Source organism: Malania oleifera, chromosome 4 (genome assembly GCF_029873635.1).
Source record: "Malania oleifera isolate guangnan ecotype guangnan chromosome 4, ASM2987363v1, whole genome shotgun sequence".
Classification (NCBI taxonomy): Eukaryota; Viridiplantae; Streptophyta; class Magnoliopsida; order Santalales; family Ximeniaceae; genus Malania; species Malania oleifera.
The window spans coordinates 67,535,734-67,556,994 of record NC_080420.1 but is presented as its reverse complement, the minus strand read 5'-3'; positions in this window follow the sequence as shown (position 1 = coordinate 67,556,994).

The window sequence follows — 21,261 nt, the reverse complement described above, 5'->3', positions numbered from 1 at the left end:
AATAATCCACCCCTCAATCAGTACACACCAATATAAAGAATGAAAAACACAACAACAATGCAAATTAGGCATCGCACACTTGCACAAAGCAACACTATAGAACTTTACAGGTTAAGTTCAAAAAGCAGTCTCGACTACAAAATTTAGTATTCTAGGAGAAATCACAGATATACATATCCTCGAATAACTGCAGGCACTTAAGCAACCATGCTGACACTCAATAAACAATCTAACAGTAGGTCAAAGCATTTGCAAGCAGGGCTAGGTGATCACGTACACACACACAACATCATTACAGTATCTTCACTTGACAACCAATTAGAAGAAGAATCAGAAACATTTGTAAGTTGTCTTATGCTGAGATAATGCATTGAAGATGTATTTTGGACTGCCACAACAACCCTGAGACTTTGAAGGACATAATGCGAAATTTTGTGTCACTCCTAAAAATCTTTTTCCAAATAGAACTAGAGAGGAGTTTCTCAAGATGTATGATGATATTCTAGAAAGTATATTTTTCTTTTCATTGTTCTCATTAGTTAATTACATTGATTCCAGACCCCATATCTAAACAAACAAAGGACTCACCTGCAAAGAGTTTTAGGGGATGACAATGTATTGATTATCAAATTTTCCAATAGAGAGATAGACCTCAGCACTTCGGTGACCTATTCTGGTAATCATTACACTGCCTACAAAAGTATTGCAAAGGAAGGAATTCTTGTAGGTTTACGTCGTTATCAATTTTTTGGTGAGTTTTTCTTCTCCCATTCAATCATGCTTTTGGTTTGGTTTATTTTGAAAATTTATGTTAATGAAGTCTTTTAAAAAAGAATGATTGATAATATGGGTTTTGAATTTTAAGCTTAATCTCGACTAGGTGGCAAGCTCCCTTAAAGTTTTGAACTAGTCAATATAAAATATGGAATGAACCCCTTGGCTTTTTCTATTATGTTATTTGGAATGAGGATTCTTCCGTTTACTAAATTCTAAATTTTGGTTAGGAAAAGAAATAAACACAGTTACTTTCCTTTTTAATATATTTTATCCCTGCTGAGATGGGGACTCTTATTTTCCCCATCAACCCATTTGTCACTTTAAACTCAAGCTTGTCTCAATTAAGCTCAAGTTGATAATAAAGTAGTATTCAACACTTTACACTTTTATATGATATATATTTATATATATATATATCACTTAAATAATATTAAAATAGTAAAACTATGAATGCTTAATTAGGCTCGCATATGTCATTACAGATCTTAAATTCAACTTGTCAAACTACTCAAGTAGAATCAAGATGAGTTCAGTTTTAGCACAAATTGAGCATGGTTACACCCCTAGTTGCAGGTCAACAATGTAATCAAACCTTTAAAAAATATAGGCATGGTATTTTTTTACATTGCAACTGATGGGCTAGTTTTTTACGAGGGTTCTCACGTTTGGTTGTAATGAATTTGAAGCACTTCAAGCGCTTTAGAATTAATTTACAAGAATTATGTAGATGCCATGGGAAATGAAAAACCTTGCTTTAAAAAAAATAGTGCATCTTTGACAGCTAGTGTAAATTTATTCCCAATTATATTCCAGGACTTCTTGAAGAAACAAGTATTGTATCCATCAGAGCCAAGTGACTTCATATCCCCTATACTGAATACAACATTCTTTATCTCTTCATCTGCAATTAGGGCAATCATTTGTGCAGCCTGATTATCATTGATTATCTTCCCTCTCTCAACAATTAGTGGGTTGATAGCCTCAGTTACCTCCTCTTTACCTAGGAGTTTTTTATAGTATTCTAGAAACTCCTCCACCACTTGCTTCTGGGAAGTAGTTCTATCCCCATTTTCTTTCTTAAATGTAACAATATGGTTCCTACTTACTTTCCTCCTTATTAGAGCTTGAAAGAAAGAAGTGCTCTTATCACAGTCTCTTAAATATTTAGCTTTTACCAGTTGAGCCAAGAAAATATTGTTTGCCTCTGTAAGTCTATTAGCTTCCCTTTTCTTCAATACCAATCTACTTTGAAGTTCTTCATCTATAGGATTATCATGCAACATTTGTTGCATCTCTAAGATTTCATTGAAAGAATTTTATGTTCTTATTGTGATATGGGAAGAATGTTGAGCATTTAGACTCCTTAATGGTTGCTTCAAAGCTTGCAGTTTCTTTATAAATCTGAAATGAAGATGGCCCTGAACTCTCATCTCCTAGCCCTTCCTGATTACTTCTTGATAACCACTGTGATTTACCCACATATTAAAAAATTTAAACAGCCTTCTCCAAGATTCCAGTTCCTTAAATACAGAAACATTACATGGTGAGTGGTCTGAGTATAGTTCTGGAAATTGAAACTCAATGTGTGTTACAAAACCAGATAAAATCCAGTTGGTATTTACCATAGCTCTGTCTAGTTTACACCAAACATTACCATTCGTCCAAGTGAGGAAGCTACCAGAGGAGTTAAGGTCAGTAAGCCCAGCCTCCATTATACACACATTAATGTCCTTCACTTCGTAATCTGTTAAAGGCACCATTCTGTTTTTCCTCATTTGAAATCACATTGTTAAAGTCTCCCATAACCAACCATGGTTCAAATGTCATCTGGATGAACTGAATAAGCTCCTACCACAATGGTCTTCTTGCAACTATAGTGTTAAAACCATAGACAAAACTCACTGCAAAACTGTTAGCTGTAATAGAACAATTCATGAAAGTGCAGTACATGATCACTTATTCCCAGCATCTGGAGTTGTATTGTATGAGGATTAATGAAAGTGCAGTACATGATCACTCAATTTAGGCCTCAAATGTGCGATTTGGACACTTGAACTATGAAATGAATAAAATATGTAAATTATGAAACTTATTTTAATTCTACGTATCTAACTTTCAAACCTAAAAGTGTTTTGAGGTATTGTCAGCTCCAACAAATCCATTTTGGTCTCACAAATGTGTAGGAATATACTCCATTCAAAAAGCGTGCACACACACACACACACACACACACAAATTCTAAAGCTAATTGATTATGATCCTAATATTTTATAGATGTATAGATGGGGATTCTTATTTTCCCCATCAAGCCATTTGTCACTTTAAACTCAAGCTTGTCTCAATTAAGTTCCAAAACAAGCTGCAGAAGCAGCCTAATGAATTTTCCAAGGGAGAGTTGCAATTTCATGAAGCAAGAAGAATAGGAAAGGGCCACAGAAGGTACAGGTAAAAAGGACAGTGCTTCTATTGTGATTCCTGTGAATGGGTAAAAAGGAGAGCAGCCGTCGGTTATTACTTAGTGATTAAAAAAATTAAGGGAAGAGGAGTTTAATTAAAAAGGGGGCATTGGGTTTGGGGGAACATTGGAGGTGGAGGGGGAGTATTAATTAACTAAGTGGAATACTATACCCAAAGCAAAAGTGTAAGCTTTTGAAAAAATCAAAAGAGAAAAGGTCTATAGGCAACTTACAGGCTTATAGGCAGCTACCCTCTGGCTAGGGTGCCTTACCTGGGAATTGGGAAAGGCCATTCACAACATTCCAGAGCACATGGGTCACACATGGTTTCATTGTCATCTTCCCTACCCAATGTACTTGCTTCCATTTCCTAATACCTAGATGCATTAGCATTTGGACAAATTATCCAATGTTAAGTAAAAAAAATTGTTTGTCAATTATTAAACTTTTACATTGATTGAAAATTTGAGATTGTCTTGGTTCGAAGTTTAAAGTCAGAAGTGCCTAGTTGAGTTTTTGAATTATGAAGCAATTGACCCTTGTCACGCCTGCATGTAAATTTAAAATTAAGAATTAAACATAGGTGGCATGCGAAGCTGCTAACTAAATTTTCACTGAGAGGAGGAAGAATATAGAAAATGGATTCAACGTAATCTTTGCATTAATCATATAATTAGGAATATACTAACACTGTCATTTGTTCAAGTCATATTTGTTAAAAATATATGATTTTTACTATTTTCTTTCTTTCTTTTAGTTAAGACTATAATGTGCTTTACTATTGAGAATATTAATTTGGTCTCAAGGGATTTGTAAGACAGTCAAAGTTGTTCATCCTTAAATTGCAAGCCCACTCTATCTATCCTCCCATGCCTCTTGAGTCTCCATGGACCAAATTGAAAAACTGAGAGAAAAGAATTGAGTGAAAGAAAGAAAATTGATGTATGTTAAATTGAGACTCGTTTATAGTCCATCTACTACCACAAAAAATCCTAGAACAAATAATTTTTAAAAATAATACAAAGGAAAAAGTCTAGCTCTTAAGCCTTGAGTTCTTCATGTACTTGCATTGCAATTTATTTAAGATGTTGGCTCATGGATGTGAGAAAGGTGTTAAAAGCTCATGATTATTGGAGAAATAGAGAATGACTAAGAAGAAAAAGCAGGAGAGGTTACTTTGGTACATCGTGTGAGACAAGAATGACTTATAATTTTATTATTATTATTATTATATAAATGGTGGGAGCTTTTACAAAAATACTGAAAGTTTTGGCGTTGTCTTGGCCCTCCTATTCCAGTTTGAACCATTTGGCAACTAATCAACTTTTTTAGCGATCAAGGGTGCCATTAGTTTTGATCCAGTACACCCATTTGCACCCAGTTAAATTCTTATTTGGATGAGGAGGTACTAGAGTCCAAGTGTAATTCACAACTAAAGCCTAAGAATCCACACATATTCCTGTTTTCCATTTTGGGATTTTGTTGGCTTTTGAAAAACAAGTTGGTTAGTTAAGTGATGATGTATTGGAGGATAAGAAGGAAAGGGTAATAAAATAGGACTTGGACTTGGAATTATTGTTTTGGAATGAGTTAGCATAAGGTGATTATTATGTGGAGGTCTGAAATTCAAGTCAACAATTAACGAAATGGAAGGAAGAAAGGATAAGGCTAGAGTGATCAGAGGAGACGGCATAGGTGGTTGAGATAAAATAAGAGAAAAAATCTGAAGCGATGGACTGAAGGAATTTGGAGTGGTAATTGGAGATAAATGTGCGATAGAGACATAGAAGCGAAAGCAAAAATGGATTCATTAAAAACAACATGAAAAGCAATAGACTTTATTGGTGGAGAATTGAAAATATATTTAACCCATATGTCTAGGGCCATAGGCAATGAAAATATAGGGTGAGGATAAAAAAAAAGAACTTATTATCAAGTCTTCAGTAAGATAGCAAAGAAAACCAAACATTTTGAGAAAGATGAAATGAAGCAGATGGTCAAATGTATTTTGAATAGGAGAGGGATGAGTTAGAGTTCCAAGTTGCAGTTGATAAGAAAAAAATAGCTGTACAGAATGCAATAGATTGCATGTTCATGCTCTTCTTGTTGAATTGATAATGGGAAAATAGAAAAATATGTTTTGGGTCCAAGACTCCAAGTTTCTGAAGAGTGGAGAATGGGCCAATGGCATAGGTATGGTGCTTAAAGGAATTTTTAAGGTAGCTTTAAGGTCTAATGCAAACCACAACACCATCACCTGCATTAAATTCTTTAGCCCTATGATGCACATCAGCAACAGGTTTATAATCCATATTACTCGGGGGAAGATTATGCATGACCTCATCTTGCATTTGATGGATGTGACCAGCAAAAGACTTTGAATGTTGAAAAACATAGGCATGTGGCAGTAAATGAACAAGGTCAATGGTTGTACAGGATTTGCAGCCAAATACACACAAAAGGACTCTTACCCGTGGTCCTATAGTCTAAGTTGTCATAAGAAACCTCAATCCTTGACGGTTTACTACCAAGCCCCAGACTTGTAATTTCTCTGTTTTTCTCCTTTACACATCTAAAATCACCCAAAGTATAATTGACAACCTTAGTCTCATCATCAATTTAGGGATGACAAGCAAAAGAAAACATTAAATTAATGTCACACATTTTTCAAAGTATCCTGTAAAAGTAGCAAGCTTGATGTCCCTTTCAGACTTTATAAAACTGGACCAAGCATTCATTTTGAAAACCTCCCTAAAAATACAATTTAGCTACATGTGATGCACAACAAGCTCTGCTACGTGGGATGAAAATTGCCATGTTAGTGAACTGGTAAATTGTAATAGCTGTTTTAGGGAGTTTCAGGTCAAAATCCAGACCCAAGTCTTAGAATGGCTTTTATGGTAGAAGAAGAGTGTAAAGACAAGTGCTTTGTTCCTTAGATTCAGCTAGCTGACAAGTATGATACTAGGAAACTGTCCTAGCCTTACTCTTGAAAGCTAATAGAACCAACCCCCAACTAAGGCAATGATCTTGAATCATGAATCATGGCATGAGAAAAAGTAGAAGGAGGAAAATATACTTTTGGTGATATATGGTTGCAGTGTATACGAGTATAAATCCAGCAAACATGGGGACAAATAATTGGACAAAGAAATGATAAATCATTTATCATACCTTGGGCACAATTTCAAGCTTTTCCACATCTTTATCAAGCTTGGAGGAATTGTTTGCAAAATCATCATTGATGGACAATGCCCTATGAATATGGTTTCTCTAAATGGAGTTGTTTGTATGCAACTTCATCCATAACCTCATCCAGAGCCTTATGAGATGTCTTGGATTGATGACACAACCTTAAATATTTATGAAAGATGTTTAGTTCCTATTCAAATGGGTGCCTACTTTGGTAATGTTTGGTGTGATATCATACCTATAAAGATAGACCATGTACTCCTTGGTTCTCCTTGGTTGGCTGATTTGGGTGTGATTCAAGGACATGAGAACACATTGTCTTCTGCTATAAAGAAGATCACCTTAAAGCCTGCACTACCAACTAAACATGACAGAATCCTCGTAGAGATACTCAACTTGAAGACACTACAAGGAAGGAAATGAATGTGTTTGAAAACATCCACGGTTTCAAACATTCCCATTGTAGAGTTGTCATCCCCAATGAGTTCATTATTGCCAACTCTTAATTTAAGTCTATGATGCTGCCAAAGGATCATGATTTCCTGTATCATTCAACCGCTGGCTTTTGAAGAATTCAAGTCTGCTTCTTAAGTCTAATCCTCCAACACTTAAAAATTCGAGGCCACATTTTTTCTATGTAGGAGAGAGTTGATGTAGGACAAGAAGCCAAACCTTGGGAAATAAAGAGCAATTATGTAATGGCACTTTTCTTATCCAAACTCCATAATCGACAAAACACACTTAGGCTGTTCAAAATAAAGAGCATATTATTTCAAGCATTAATAAAGAATTTGGAACATCCATAACATTATACCAATAATTATTAAATATCTATTGATGTATTTTTCAAGTAAAAAAAATGGATAAAGTATTTATTCTAATTGAAATCCTCATGCATTTTCTATTTCAATTAATTGTCACTAGCTTTTACATACCTTCTAATGAGAGGAGTCACCCACATCATTTGGACGAGATTGGGGCAACAATTGTTCCATCTGCACTTTCCAATCCTTCATGGCTTGCATCTCTGCTCCCCAGTTCGAGATCTTTTCTTTCAATTGTTGGTTCTCTGTTTCCACCATTTGCACCCGGATAACCATCGCCTCCTCTCGAGCCTGGGTGACTTGACGCTCTCGGTCAATATCAGCACGAGACGGCGCACTGAAAGAAGATGATGATGTTGGGGCAACGTATCCACTCCCAAGACCATTCAACCACCCACCAGATCGTTGCCCAAGCACTTGAGTGCATGATCTCGTCATCCGTCATCGGCTGACTGCCCTCTACAATGGGTGCTTCCCGCAGCTCAAGCATCCTTGCCTATTTTCAGTCATTAAAATGATGAAAATGAAGAAATAAGAATACAATTGATGTTTTGAATAACATAATGAACTAAATAATTTGCTTGATTCACATGTTTGATCTATGCACCATGGAACCACTCCCCCGATGTCCTCTGATGTGTTCTCCGATACAGATCCAGCCTCGACTCCAGGTCGCCAGTGACGGGATCACGCTACATTATCATATAAAAGTTCATTACTATGAATTCAGCGGTGTCAATATAAATAACACTTTTTAAGTGACGGTTAGATAGTTTTGTAGCAATTACCTTTTGATAATTGACGAATAATTTCGAGCCACTACAATGCGTCGTATCTAGTTTGCTGCGATTTGCAGCATTTTTCTCACAGATAGCCTACAAAAGAGATGTAATCACTTCTTATTATTCACAAAAATATGAAAAAGTAGTTAGTGTAAATAATAGAAACACATCACCTGATAGTTAGGGTCACGAAAATGGCAACACACCACCCGCCAATCCTCTAGGGAGATCTTATCATATGGGTGCACTTCTACCTGATCTCCCATCTCCCTAAAATGATTGCGCATTTTGCTACGATAAGTCTTAAACCGATAGCACAGCTGCGTGTTCATCGCCTTTTTCACATGGTCTGCGGTGAAAATGTCCATACCAAACTCTTCCTACATATGAAATATATTTTTTAATGTTAGATAATCTTTAGTGTACTATATTAAAAGTCAAAGAAATGTTTTAGGGTTACTTACCAAGATGCGCTCATATAGAACCAAGTGCTGTGCCTCCGTCACCTCTGTCTAGGTGAAGCAAGTGATTGGAGCATATTGCCGACATATAATCCCAAGCTTCCAGGACCAAGCTGTGCACCAATTGTCAAGTGGAGCCTTAAAGCCTAGAGGAATGTTGATACGGATCCGCTGCCCAATTCTCTCTCGGTGCTTCTTTAGCACAACGTTCCTCCCTGCACCGTGGCCTGCACTCGTATGCATCATAGAGGTCGATGCTGAAAGAAGAGTTAAAGAACAATAACATAATCATACACGTGAAATGACAGTAAATATTTTATTTTAAATCAAATACGCATAACCTTACCAACGCTGCTAATTATGGATGGCAACTCACCCTAGGCTTGATCCCTAACTGATGTATCGATGTCGGGCTAGGGTGCCAAGGGCTCAGATGGTGCCGCATCAGCCCCGACATGCTCAATCGGTCTCGATGATGACCCATCATCCTCAAGGGATGATGTGGTCAATAGCATAGACTGACGTAAAGGGCGGCGACCTCCAGGGGCCATGTCTGCAAAGTAGTTCACAAGTAAATATAAGAAGATTGGATATTAGATGGATGCATAGTAAATATATTTTCACTTGTTCTCACATGTCAAAAACACGGTGACAACATAACACGCTTACCCCCTAATCTTCCTCAATATCATTATCATCCTCACTTTCTAGAGTGTCTTCCTCTTCACTGCAGTACCCAACCATAGTTTCATCTTCCCCATCAATTTCATCACTATCAATGAAGTCAACATGTATAGAGGGTTCAATTCTAATGTCAGCAGTTCCTATGGGTTTTTCCATGGCACCAACCCTATTTAATGGTATAGGATCGACTCCTTCCTCGGCAACATTGATAGCATATTGCGTTGCTACGGGATCAGATGGCTGATCTTCTTGGAAAGCATCATCACTGACACTCTTCTCCCCATCTGCGACTTCTGTAATATCATACAAACTTCGAGGAGGAATTTTTTGGGCCATATGCCATTCACCCTTTAATTTTGTATCCTTAAGGTATAACACTTGTTCTGCCTGCATCGCAAGCACAAAAGGGTCGTTTTGATACCATGTTTTACTGAAATTGACACTAGTAAAGTAGACATCCATATTTATCCCACTCTTTTTATTGCTAATGTCCCACGAGGTACACTTAAAGATGTGGACAAGTCTGTTAGCTCCATAGTGAAGCTATATAATGTCATCCAACACACCAAAGTAGTCAATTTCCTCATCTCCTTCTGTGCCTAGAACCACAATGCCACAATTTTGGGTTCTTCTATGCAATTTGAGGGACTTGGTATGAAAGCGTAAGCTGTTGACAATGCAACCACTATAGCGGTTAACTCGTTTGATCGGGGTCACATGTCAACGTGTACAAATCTTTACTTTCTGTTGCTTCTTTATTATAATACATGACTTTCATCTATTAATTACAAAGGACTTTAGATGAGTAAACCGTTAATATTGAAAATGTACATTGTAGCTGTTACTTACACGGCACCCAAACCAATTGACAAATTCCTTCTTATGTCTTTCGTCACCATTCCTTTTATTTTAAGCGAAAAGGTCAGCTTTATGTTCACTATATGCAACAATAGTACATGTTAATGTCAACTAAGTATATATGCATATGTAAATACAATTCGAAGTCAGGAGTTTTGAACCACGTACTCGATATACGGAATAATTTCATCACAATTATTGAGGGCGTAAAAATGTGTCTTTCGTAGGTTGTCCATATCAATGAAATCGTAAACACATGCACCGAACAGCCGAACATTTACTCGAAATATAGAGCTCCTCCGTTCTTCATCTTCGGCATTAATAGCATGAACGTCTGCATTTCGCTTCTCACGAGTGAACCTTGTTTCAATATCATGTAGATACATTAAGCAAAATGCAAGACATTCACTGTCAATGTATGCCTCAATGATTGAACGTTCTGGTCGTGCCTTATTGCGCACATACCCCTTCAAAGTGGATAAAAAACTGTGTAGTTTACAAAGCATTAGTGAGTTGTACACACACACAAAAAAAAAAACAAAAACAAAAACAAAAACAAAAACAAGGAAATCATGAGAATTTTGTAGGACTTTATAATGTACCTCTCAATAGGATACATCCAACGATATTGGACCGGTCCTCCAATTATGGCCTCCATTGGTAAATGGACGACTAGGTGAACCATCACATCAAAGAAAGCTGGCTAAAATATTTTCTCCAGCTTGCGTAGTATGACCACAATGTCCTCCGCTAACCATTCAAGTACGTTTACGCTCAATTTCTTGGAGCACAACTGTCGAAAGAAGATCCCCATTTCAATCAGCACCGAGCGAACATCTTCGGTCAAGTGTCCACGAAGGAAAACAGGCATAACTTATTGCAAAAGGATGTGACAGTCATGAGTTTTCATTCCTAACATCTTCCCTTCCCTCGTGCTTATGCATCGAGATATGTTCGATGCATATCCATCAGGGAACTTCACTAATTTCAACCATTCGAAGAAATTATTCTTCTCATTTTCAAAAATGTGTAACAGGAAGATGGCATAAGAAGTTTGTCCCCATCACAAATCAGATGCAACTCAAGCCGTATTCCCATATCTTCCATATCCCGATGAGCATTTGCGTTGTCCTTTGTCTTCCCTTTATATCCACCAATGTAAATACATCTCACAAATGTTCTTCTCGCTGTTGCATCACATCCAAGTTGTGGCATAGTGGAATATCTTTTCCAGTATGACAACTTGAAGAAGAACGCTTCTTTTTTTTGTCCAATTTAACTCCTACTCAGCAACGTTTCCTTTTTCTACTACCTAGGTATTCCCGCAAATTCATATCTCCGATCAAACTTGAGCTAGTTTAATATGTCCTTCCCCACCTTAGTCGGTTTGGGTTGCAACCTTCCGTTTAGGCTTTCCTTAAAGCTCTGACACCCCGATTTCTCCAAGGATGTCCCAGGTCGTAAAAAGGACAATGACACAAAAACATAACTTGCGTCCATGCTTTAAGAATCAAGATGAGTTCAGTTTTAGCACAATTGAGCATGGTTACACCCCTAGTGCAGGTAACAAATGTAATCAAACTTTAAAAATATAGGCTGGGATTTTTTTTACTTGACAACTGATGGGCTAGGTGTTTCTAGGGTTCTCACGTTTGGTTGTAATGAATTTGAAGCACTTCAAGCGCTTTAGAATAAATTTACAAGGAATTATGTAGATGCCACGGGAAATGAAAAAAACTGCTTTAAAAAAAAAATAGTGCACTTTGACAAGCTAGTGTAAATTTTATTACCAATTAGATCCAGGAACTTCTGAAGAAACAAGTATTGTATCCATCAGAGCCAAGTGACTTCATATCCCCTATACTGAATACAACATTCTTGATCTCTTCATCTGCAATAGGGGCACTCATTGTGCAGCCTGATTCTCAGTGATTATCTCCCTCTCTCAACAATTAGGGGTTTGATAGCCTCAGTACCTCCTCTTTTTACCTACGAGTTTTTTATAGTATTCTAGGAACCTCCTCCAACACTGCTTCTGGGAAGAGTATATCCCCCAGTTTCTTTCTTAAATGTAAAAAATATGTTCCTACTTACTTTTCCTCCTTATTAGAGCGTGAAAGAGAAGTGCTCTTATCACAGTCTCCTAAATATTTAGCTTTACCAGTTGACACCAAGAAAATATTGTTTGCCTCTGCTAAGTATATTAGCTTCCCTTTTCTTCAATACCAAATCTACTTTGAAGTTCCTAATCTATAGGATTTATCATGCCACATTTGTTGATCTCTAAGATTTCATTGAAATAATCTTAGGTCTTATTGTGATATGGGAAGAATGTGAGCATTTAGACTCCTTAATGGTTGCTCAGAGTTGCAGTTTCTTTATAAATTGAAATGAAAGATGGCCCTGACCTCTCATCTCCTAGCCCTTCCTGATTACTTCTGATAACAACTGGATTTACCCACATATTAAAAAATTTAAAAGCCTTTATTCAAAGATTCCAGTCCTTAAATACAGAAAACATTACATGGTGAGTGGTCTGAGTATAGTTCTGGAACGGAAACTAAATGTGTGTTACAAAACCAGATAAAATCCAGTTGGTATTTACCATAAGCTCTGTTAGTTTACACCAAACATTACCATTCGATCCAAGTGAGGAAGCTCCAGAGGAGTAAGGTCAGTAAGCCCAGCCATCCATTATACACACATTAATGTCCTTCACTTCGTAATCTGTAAAGGGCACCATTCTGTTGTCCTTCATTTGGACTCACATTGTTTAACGTCTCCCATAAACCAACCATGGTTCAAATGTAATCTGGATGGAAATGAATTAGCTCCTACCACAATGGTCTTCTTGCAACTATAGTGTTAAAACCATAGACAAACTCACGCAAAACTGTTAGAGTAATAGAACAATCCTGAAAGCTAACCCAGTACATGATCACTTATTCCCAGCATTGGGAGTGTATTGTATGAGATTATATGAAAGTGCCAGTACATGATCACTCAATTAGGCCTCAAATGTGCATTTGGACACTTGAAACTATTGAAATAATAAAATAGGTAAATTATTGAAACTTAGTTTAAAGTATAAGTACATCTAACTTTCAAACCTAAAAGAGTTTTTGAGGTATGGTCAGCTCCAACAAATCCATTTTGGTCTCACAAATGGTAGGAAATATAGCCATCAAAACGCGTTCACACACACACACACACCCCACACACACAAATTCTAAAGCTAAAGTGATTATGATCCTAATATTTTATAGATGTCTAGATGGGATTCTTATTTTCCCCATCAACATTTGTCCACTTATTAAACTCAAGCTTGTCTAATTAAGTTCCAAAACAAGCTGCAGAAGCAGAACTAATGAATTTTCCAAGGGAGAGTTGCAAGTTCATGAAGCAAGAAGAATAGGAAAGGGCCACAGAAGGGTAATGGTAAAAAGGACAGTGCTTCTATTGTGATTCCTGTGAAGGGTAAAAAGGAGAGCAGCGTCGGTTATTACTTAGTGATTAAAAAATTAAGGAAGAGGAGTTAATTAAAAGGGGGCATTGGGTTTGGGGGAACATGGAGGTGGAGGGGGAGTATTAATTAAACTAAGTGGAATACTATACCCAAAGCAAAAGTGTAAGCTTTTGAAAAAACAAAAGAGAAAAGCGTCTATAGGCAACTACAGGAATTATAGGGCAAGCTACCCTCTGGCTAGGGTGCCTTACCTGGGAATTGAGGAAAGGCATTCACAACATTCCAGGCAACATGGGCACACATGGTTTCATTGTCATCTTCCCTACACCAAGGTACTTGATTCCCATTTCCTAATACCCAAATGCATTAGCATTTGGACAAATTATTCCCAATGTTAAGTAAAAAAAATGTTGTCATATTAAACTTTAACATTGATTGAAAATTGAGATTGTCTTGGTTCGAAGTGTAAAGTCGAAGTGAACTAGTTGAGTTTTGAATTATGAAGCGATTGACCTTGTCAAGCCTGCATGTAAATAAAATTAAGAAATTAAACATAGGTGGCTGCGAAGCTGCGAACTAAATTGCACTGAGAGGAGGAAGAAATAGAAAATGGATTCAATTGTAATCCCCCCCACCCCCCCCCACCCCCCCCCCTGACCATAATCATATAAATTAGGAATATACTAACACTGTCATTTGTTAAGTCAGATTGTTAAAAAATATTGATTTTTACTACTTTCTTTCTTTCTTTTAGTTAAGACTATAATGTGCTTACTATTGAGAATATTAATTGGTCTCAAGGGATTTGTAAGACAGTCAAAGTTGTTCATCCTTAAATTGCAAGCCACTCTATCGATCCTCACATGCCTCTTGAGTCTCCATGGACCAATGAAAAAATGAGAGAAAAGAATTGAGTGAAAGAAAGAAAATGTGTATGTTAAATTGAGACCCATTTATAGTCCCTACTACTCCACAAAAAATCCTAGAACAAAATTTTTAAAAATAATACAAAGGAAAAAAAGTCGAGTCTTAAGCCTTGAGTTCTTCTGCACTGCATTGCAATTTCTTTAAGAGTTGGCTCACGGACGTGAGAAAGTGTAAAAGCTCCTGATTATTGGAGAAATAGAGAAGGACTAAGAAGGAAAAAAGCAGGAGAGGTTACTTTGGTACATCGGGTGAGACAAGAATGACTTATAATTTTATTACTATTATTATTATATAAATGGTGGGAGCTTTTACAAAAAAATTGACAGTTTTGGCGTTGTATTGGCCCTTCATTCAAGTGTGAACCGTTTGGCCAACTAATCAACTTTTAGCGATCAAGGGTGCATTAGTTTTGAGCCAGTACAACCATTTGCACCAGTTAAATTCTTATTTGGATGAGGAGGGACTAGAGTCCAAGTGTAATTCAACAACTAAAGCCTAAGAATCCACACATATTCCGTTTTCCCCATTTGGGAATTTTGTGGCTTGAAAAAACAATGTGGTTAGTTAAAGTGATGATGTATGGAGGATAAGAAGGAAAGGGCTAATAAAAATAGGAATTGGACTGGAATTATGTTTTGGAATGAGTTAAGCATAAGGGATATTATGCTGCAGGTCTGAAATTCAAGTACAACAATTAAGAACTGGAAGGAAGAAAGGATAAGGATAGGAAGTGATCAGAGGAGAAGGCATAGGTGGTTGAGATTAAAATAGAGGAAAAAAATCTGAAGGATGGACGGAAGGAATATGGAGTGTAAATTGGAAGATAAATGTTGCGATTAGAGCATAGTGAAGCGAAAGGAAAAATGGCTTCATTAAAAACAACATAACAAAGCATAGACTTTATTGGTGGAGATGAAAAATCTATTTAACCCTATGTCTAGGGGCCATAGCAATGAAAATAAGGGTGAGGATTAAACAAAAAGAACTTATTATCAAGTCTCAGTAAGATAGCAACGAAAACCAAACATTTTGAGGGAAAAGATGAAATGAAGCAGATGGTCAAAGTATTTTGAATAGGAGAGGGATGGTTTAGAGTTCCAAGTTGCAGTTGATAAGAAAAAAAATAGTGACAGAAGCAATGATGAGCATGTTCATTGTCTTCTGTGGAATGATAATGGGAAAAATAGAAAATATGTTTTGGGTCCCAGACTCCCAGTTTCTGAGAGTGGAGATGGGCCCAATGACATAGGTATGGGCTTAAAGGAATTTTTAGGGTAGCTTTAAGGTCAATGCAAACCACAACACCACCCTGCCATAAATTCTTTAGCTCTATGATGCCCACATCAGCACGGTTTATAATCCATATTACTCGGGGGAAGATTAGCATGACTATCTTGCATTTGAGGATTGACCAGCAAAAAGACTTTGAATGTTGAAAAACATAGGCAGTGGCAGTAAATGAAAAGGTTCAATGGGTTGTACAGGATTTGCAGCCAAATACACACAAAAGGACTCTTACCCGTGGTCCTATAGTCTAAGTTGTCATAAGGAAACCTCAATCTTGACGGTTTACTACCAAGCCCCAGACTTGTAATTCTCTGTTTTTTGCTCCGTTACACATCTAAAACACCCAAAGTATAAGTGGACAACCTTTAGTCCTCCAATCATCAATTTTTAGGGATGGACAAGCAAAAAGAAAAAAACATTAAATTAATGTCACACATTTTTCAAAGTATCCTGTAAAAGTAGCAAGCTTGATGTCCCTTTCAGACTTTATAAAACTGGACCAAGCATTCATTTTGAAAACCTCCCTAAAAATACAATTTAGCTACATGTGATGCACAACAAGCTCTGCTACGTGGGATGAAAATTGCCATGTTAGTGAACTGGTAAATTGTAATAGCTGTTTTAGGGAGTTTCAGGTCAAAATCCAAACCCAAGTCTTAGAATGGCTTTTATGGTAGAAGAAGAGTGTAAAGACAAGTGTTTTGTTCCTTAGATTCAGCTAGCTGACAAGTATGATACTAGGAAACTGTCCTAGCCTTACTCTTGAAAGCTAATAGAACCAACCCCCAACTAGGGCAATGATCTTGAATCATGAATCATGGCATGAGATAAAGTAGAAGGAGGAAAATATACTTTTGGTGATATATGGTTGCAGTGTATACGAGTATAAATCCAGCAAACATGGGGACAAATAATTGGACAAAGAAATGATAAATCATTTATCATACCTTGGGCACAATTTCAAGCTTTTCCACATCTTTATCAAGCTTGGAGGAATTGTTTGCAAAATCATCATTGATGGACAATGCCCTATGAATATGGTTTCTCTAAATGGAGTTGTTTGTATGCAACTTCATCCATAACCTCATCCAGAGCCTTATGAGATGTCTTGGATTGATGACACAACCTTAAATATTTATGAAAGATGTTTGTTCCTATTCAAATGGGTGCCTACTTTGGTAATGTTTGGTGTGATATCATACCTATAAAGATAGACCATGTACTCCTTGGTTCTCCTTGGTTGGATGATTTGGGTGTGATTCAAGGACATGAGAACACATTGTCTTCTGCTATCAAGAAGATCACCTTAAAGCCTGCACTACCAACTAAACATGACAGAATCCTCGTAGAGATACTCAACTTGAAGACACTACAAGGAAGGAAATGAATGTGTTTGAAAACATCCACGGTTTCAAACATTCCCATTGTAGAGTTGTCATCCCCAATGAGTTCATTATTGCCAACTCTTAATTTAAGTCTATGATGCTGCCAAAGGATCGTGATTTCCTGTATCATTCAACCGCTGGCTTTTGAAGAATTAAAGTGTGCTTCTTAAGTCTAATCCTCCAACACTTAAAAATTCGAGGCCACATTTTTTCTAAGTAGGAGAGAGTTGATGTAGGACAAGAAGCCAAACCTTGGGAAATAAAGAGCAATTATGTAATGGCACTTTTCTTATCCAAACTCCATAATCGACAAAACACACTTAGGCTGTTCAAAATAAAGAGCATATTATTTCAAGCATTAATAAAGAATTTGGAACATCCATAACATTATACCAATAATTATTAAATATCTATTGATGTATTTTTCAAGTAAAAAAAATGGATAAAGTATTTATTCTAATTGAAATCCTCATGCATTTTCTATTTCAATTAATTGTCACTAGCTTTTACATACCTTCTAATGAGAGGAGTCACCCACATCATTTGGACGAGATTGGCGCAGGAATTGTTCCATCTGCACTTTCCAATCCTTCATGGCTTGCATCTCTGCTTCCCAGTCCGAGATCTTTTCTTTCAATTGTTGGTTCTCCGTTTCCACCATTTGCACCCGGATAACCATCGCCTCCTCTCGAGCCTGGGTGACTTGACGCTCTCGGTCAATATCAGCACGAGACGGCGCACTGAAAGAAGATGATGATGTTGGGGCAACGTATCCACTCCCAAGACCATTCAACCACCCACCAGATCGTTGCCCAAGCACTTGAGTGCATGATCTCGTCATCCGTCATCGGCTGACTGCCCTCTACAATGGGTGCTTCCCGCAGCTCAAGCATCCTTGCCTATTTTCAGTCATTAAAATGATGAAAATGAAGAAATAAGAATACAATTGATGTTTTGAATAACATAATGAACTAAATAATTTGCTTGATTCACATGTTTGATCTATGCACCATGGAACCACTCCCCCGATGTCCTCTGATGTGTTCTCCGATACAGATCCAGCCTCGACTCTAGGTCGCCAGTGACGGGATCACGCTACATTATCATATAAAAGTTCATTAATATGAATTCAGCGGTGTCAATATAAATAACACTTTTTAAGTGACGGTTAGATAGTTTTGTAGCAGTTACCTTTTGATAATTGACGAATAATTTCGAGCCACCACAATGCGTCGTATCTAGTTTGCTGCGATTTGCAGCATTTTTCTCACAGATAGCCTACAAAAGAGATGTAATCACTTCTTATTATTCACAAAAATATGAAAAAGTAGTTAGTGTAAATAATAGAAACACATCACCTGATAGTTAGGGTCACGAAAATGGCAACACACCACCCGCCAATCCTCTAGGGAGATCTTATCATATGGGTGCGCTTCTGCTTGATCTCCCATCTCCCTAAAATGATTGCGCATTTTGCTACGATAAGTCTTGAACCGAGAGCACAGCTGCGTGTTCAACGCCTTTTTCACATGGTCTGCGGTGAAAATGTCCATATCAAACTCTTCCTACATATGAAATATATTTTTTAATGTTAGATAATCTTTAGTGTACTATATTAAAAGTCAAAGAAATGTTTTAGGGTTACTTACCAAGATGCGCTCATATAGAACCAAGTGCTGTGCCTCCGTCACCTCTGTCTAGGTGAAGCAAGTGACTGGAGCATATTGGCGACATATAATCCCAAGCTTCCGGGACCAAGCTGTGCACCAATCGTCAAGCAGAGCCTTAAAGCCTGGAGGAATGTTGATACGGATCCGCTGCCCAATTCTCTCTAGGTGCTTCTTTAGCGCAACGTTCCTCCCTGCACCGTGGCCTGCACTCGTATGCATCATAGAGGTCGATGCTGAAAGAAGAGTTAAAGAACAATAACATAATCATACACGTGAAATGACAGTAAATATTTTATTCTAAATCAAATACGCATAACCTTACCAACGCTGCTAATTATGGATGGCAACTCACCCTAGGCTTGATCCCTAACTGATGCATCGATGTCGGGCTAGGGTGCCAAGGGCTCAGATGGTGCCGCATCAGCCCCGACATGCTCAATCGGTCTCGATGATGACCCATCATCCTCAAGGGATGATGTGGTCAATAGCATAGACTGACGTAAAGGGCGGCGACCTCCAGGGGCCATGTCTGCAAAGTAGTTCACAAGTAAATATATGAAGATTGGATATTAGATGGATGCATAGTAAATATATTTTCACTTGTTCTCACATGTCAAAAACACGGTGACAACATAACACGCTTACCCCCTAATCTTCCTCAATATCATTATCATCCTCACTTTCTAGAGTGTCTTCCTCTTCACTGCAGTACCCAACCATAGTTTCATCTTCCCCATCAATTTCATCACTATCAATGAAGTCACCATGTATAGAGGGTTCAATTCTAATGTCAGCAGTTCCTATGGGTTTTGCCATGGCACCAACCCTATTTAATGGTATAGGATCGACTCCTTCCTCGGCAACATTGATAGCATATTGCGTTGCTACGGGATCAGATGGCGGATCTTCTTGGAAAGCATCATCACTGACACTCTTCTCCCCATCTGCGACTTCTGTAATATCATACAAACTTCGAGGAGGAATTTTTTGGGCCATATGCCATTCACCCTTTAATTTTGTATCCTTAAGGTATAACACTTGTTCTGCCTGCATCGCAAGCACAAAAGGGCCGTTTTGATACCATGTTTTACTGAAATTGACACTAGTAAAGTAGACATCCATATTTATCCCACTCTTTTTATTGCTAATGTCCCATGAGGTACACTTAAAGATGTGGACAAGTCTGTTAGCTCCATAGTGAAGCTATATAATGTCATCCAACACACCAAAGTAGTCAATTTCCTCATCTCCTTCTGTGCCTAGAACCACAACGCCACAATTTTGGGTTCTTCTATGCAATTTGAGGGACTTTGTATGAAAGCGTAAGCTGTTGACAATGCAACCACTATAGCGGTTAACTCGTTTGATCGCGGTCACATGCCAACGCGTACAAATCTTTACTTTCTTTTGCTTCTTTATTATAATACATGACTTTCATCTATTAATTACAAAGGACTTTAGATGAGTAAATCGTTAATATTGAAAATGTGCATTGTAGCTGTTACTTACACGGCACCCAAACCAATTGACAAATTCCTTCTTATGTCTTTCGTCACCATTCCTTTTATTTTAAGGGAAAAGGTTAGCTTTATGTTCACTATATGCAACAATAGTACATGTTAATGTCAACTAAGTATATATGCATATGTAAATACAATTCGAAGTCAGGAGTTTTGAACCACGTACTCGATATACGGAATAATTTCATCACAATTATTGAGGGCGTAAAAATGTGTCTTTCGTAGGTTGTCCATATCAATGAAATTGTAAACACATGCACCGAACAGCCGAACATTTACTCGAAATATAGAGCTCCTCGGTTCTTCATCTTCGGCATTAATAGCATGAACGTCTGCATTTCGCTTCTCACGAGTGAACCTTGTTTCAATATCATGTAGATACATTAAGCAAAATGCAATACATTCACTGTCAATGTATGCCTCAATGATTGAACGTTCTGGTCGTGCCTTATTGCGCACAAACCCCTTCAAAGTGGATAAAAAACTGTGTAGTTTACAAAGCATTAGTGAGTTGTACACACACAAAAAAAAAAAAAAAAAAACAAAAAACAAAAACAAAAACAAGGAAATCATGAGAATTTTGTAGGACTTTATAATGTACCTCTCAATAGGATACATCCAACGATATTGGACCGGTCCTCCAATTATGGCCTCCATTGGTAAATGGATGACTAGGTGAACCATCACATCAAAGAAAGCTGGCTAAAATATTTTCTCCAGCTTGCGTAGTATGACCACAATGTCCTCCGCTAACCATTCAAGTACGTTTACGCTCAATTTCTTGGAGCACAACTGTCGAAAGAAGATCCCCATTTCAATCAGCACCGAGCGAACATCTTCAGTCAAGTGTCCACGAAGGAAAACAGGCATAACTCATTGCAAAAGGATGTGAAAGTCATGAGTTTTCATTCCTAACATCTTCCCTTCCCTCGTGCTTATGCATCGAGATATGTTCGATGCATATCCATCAGG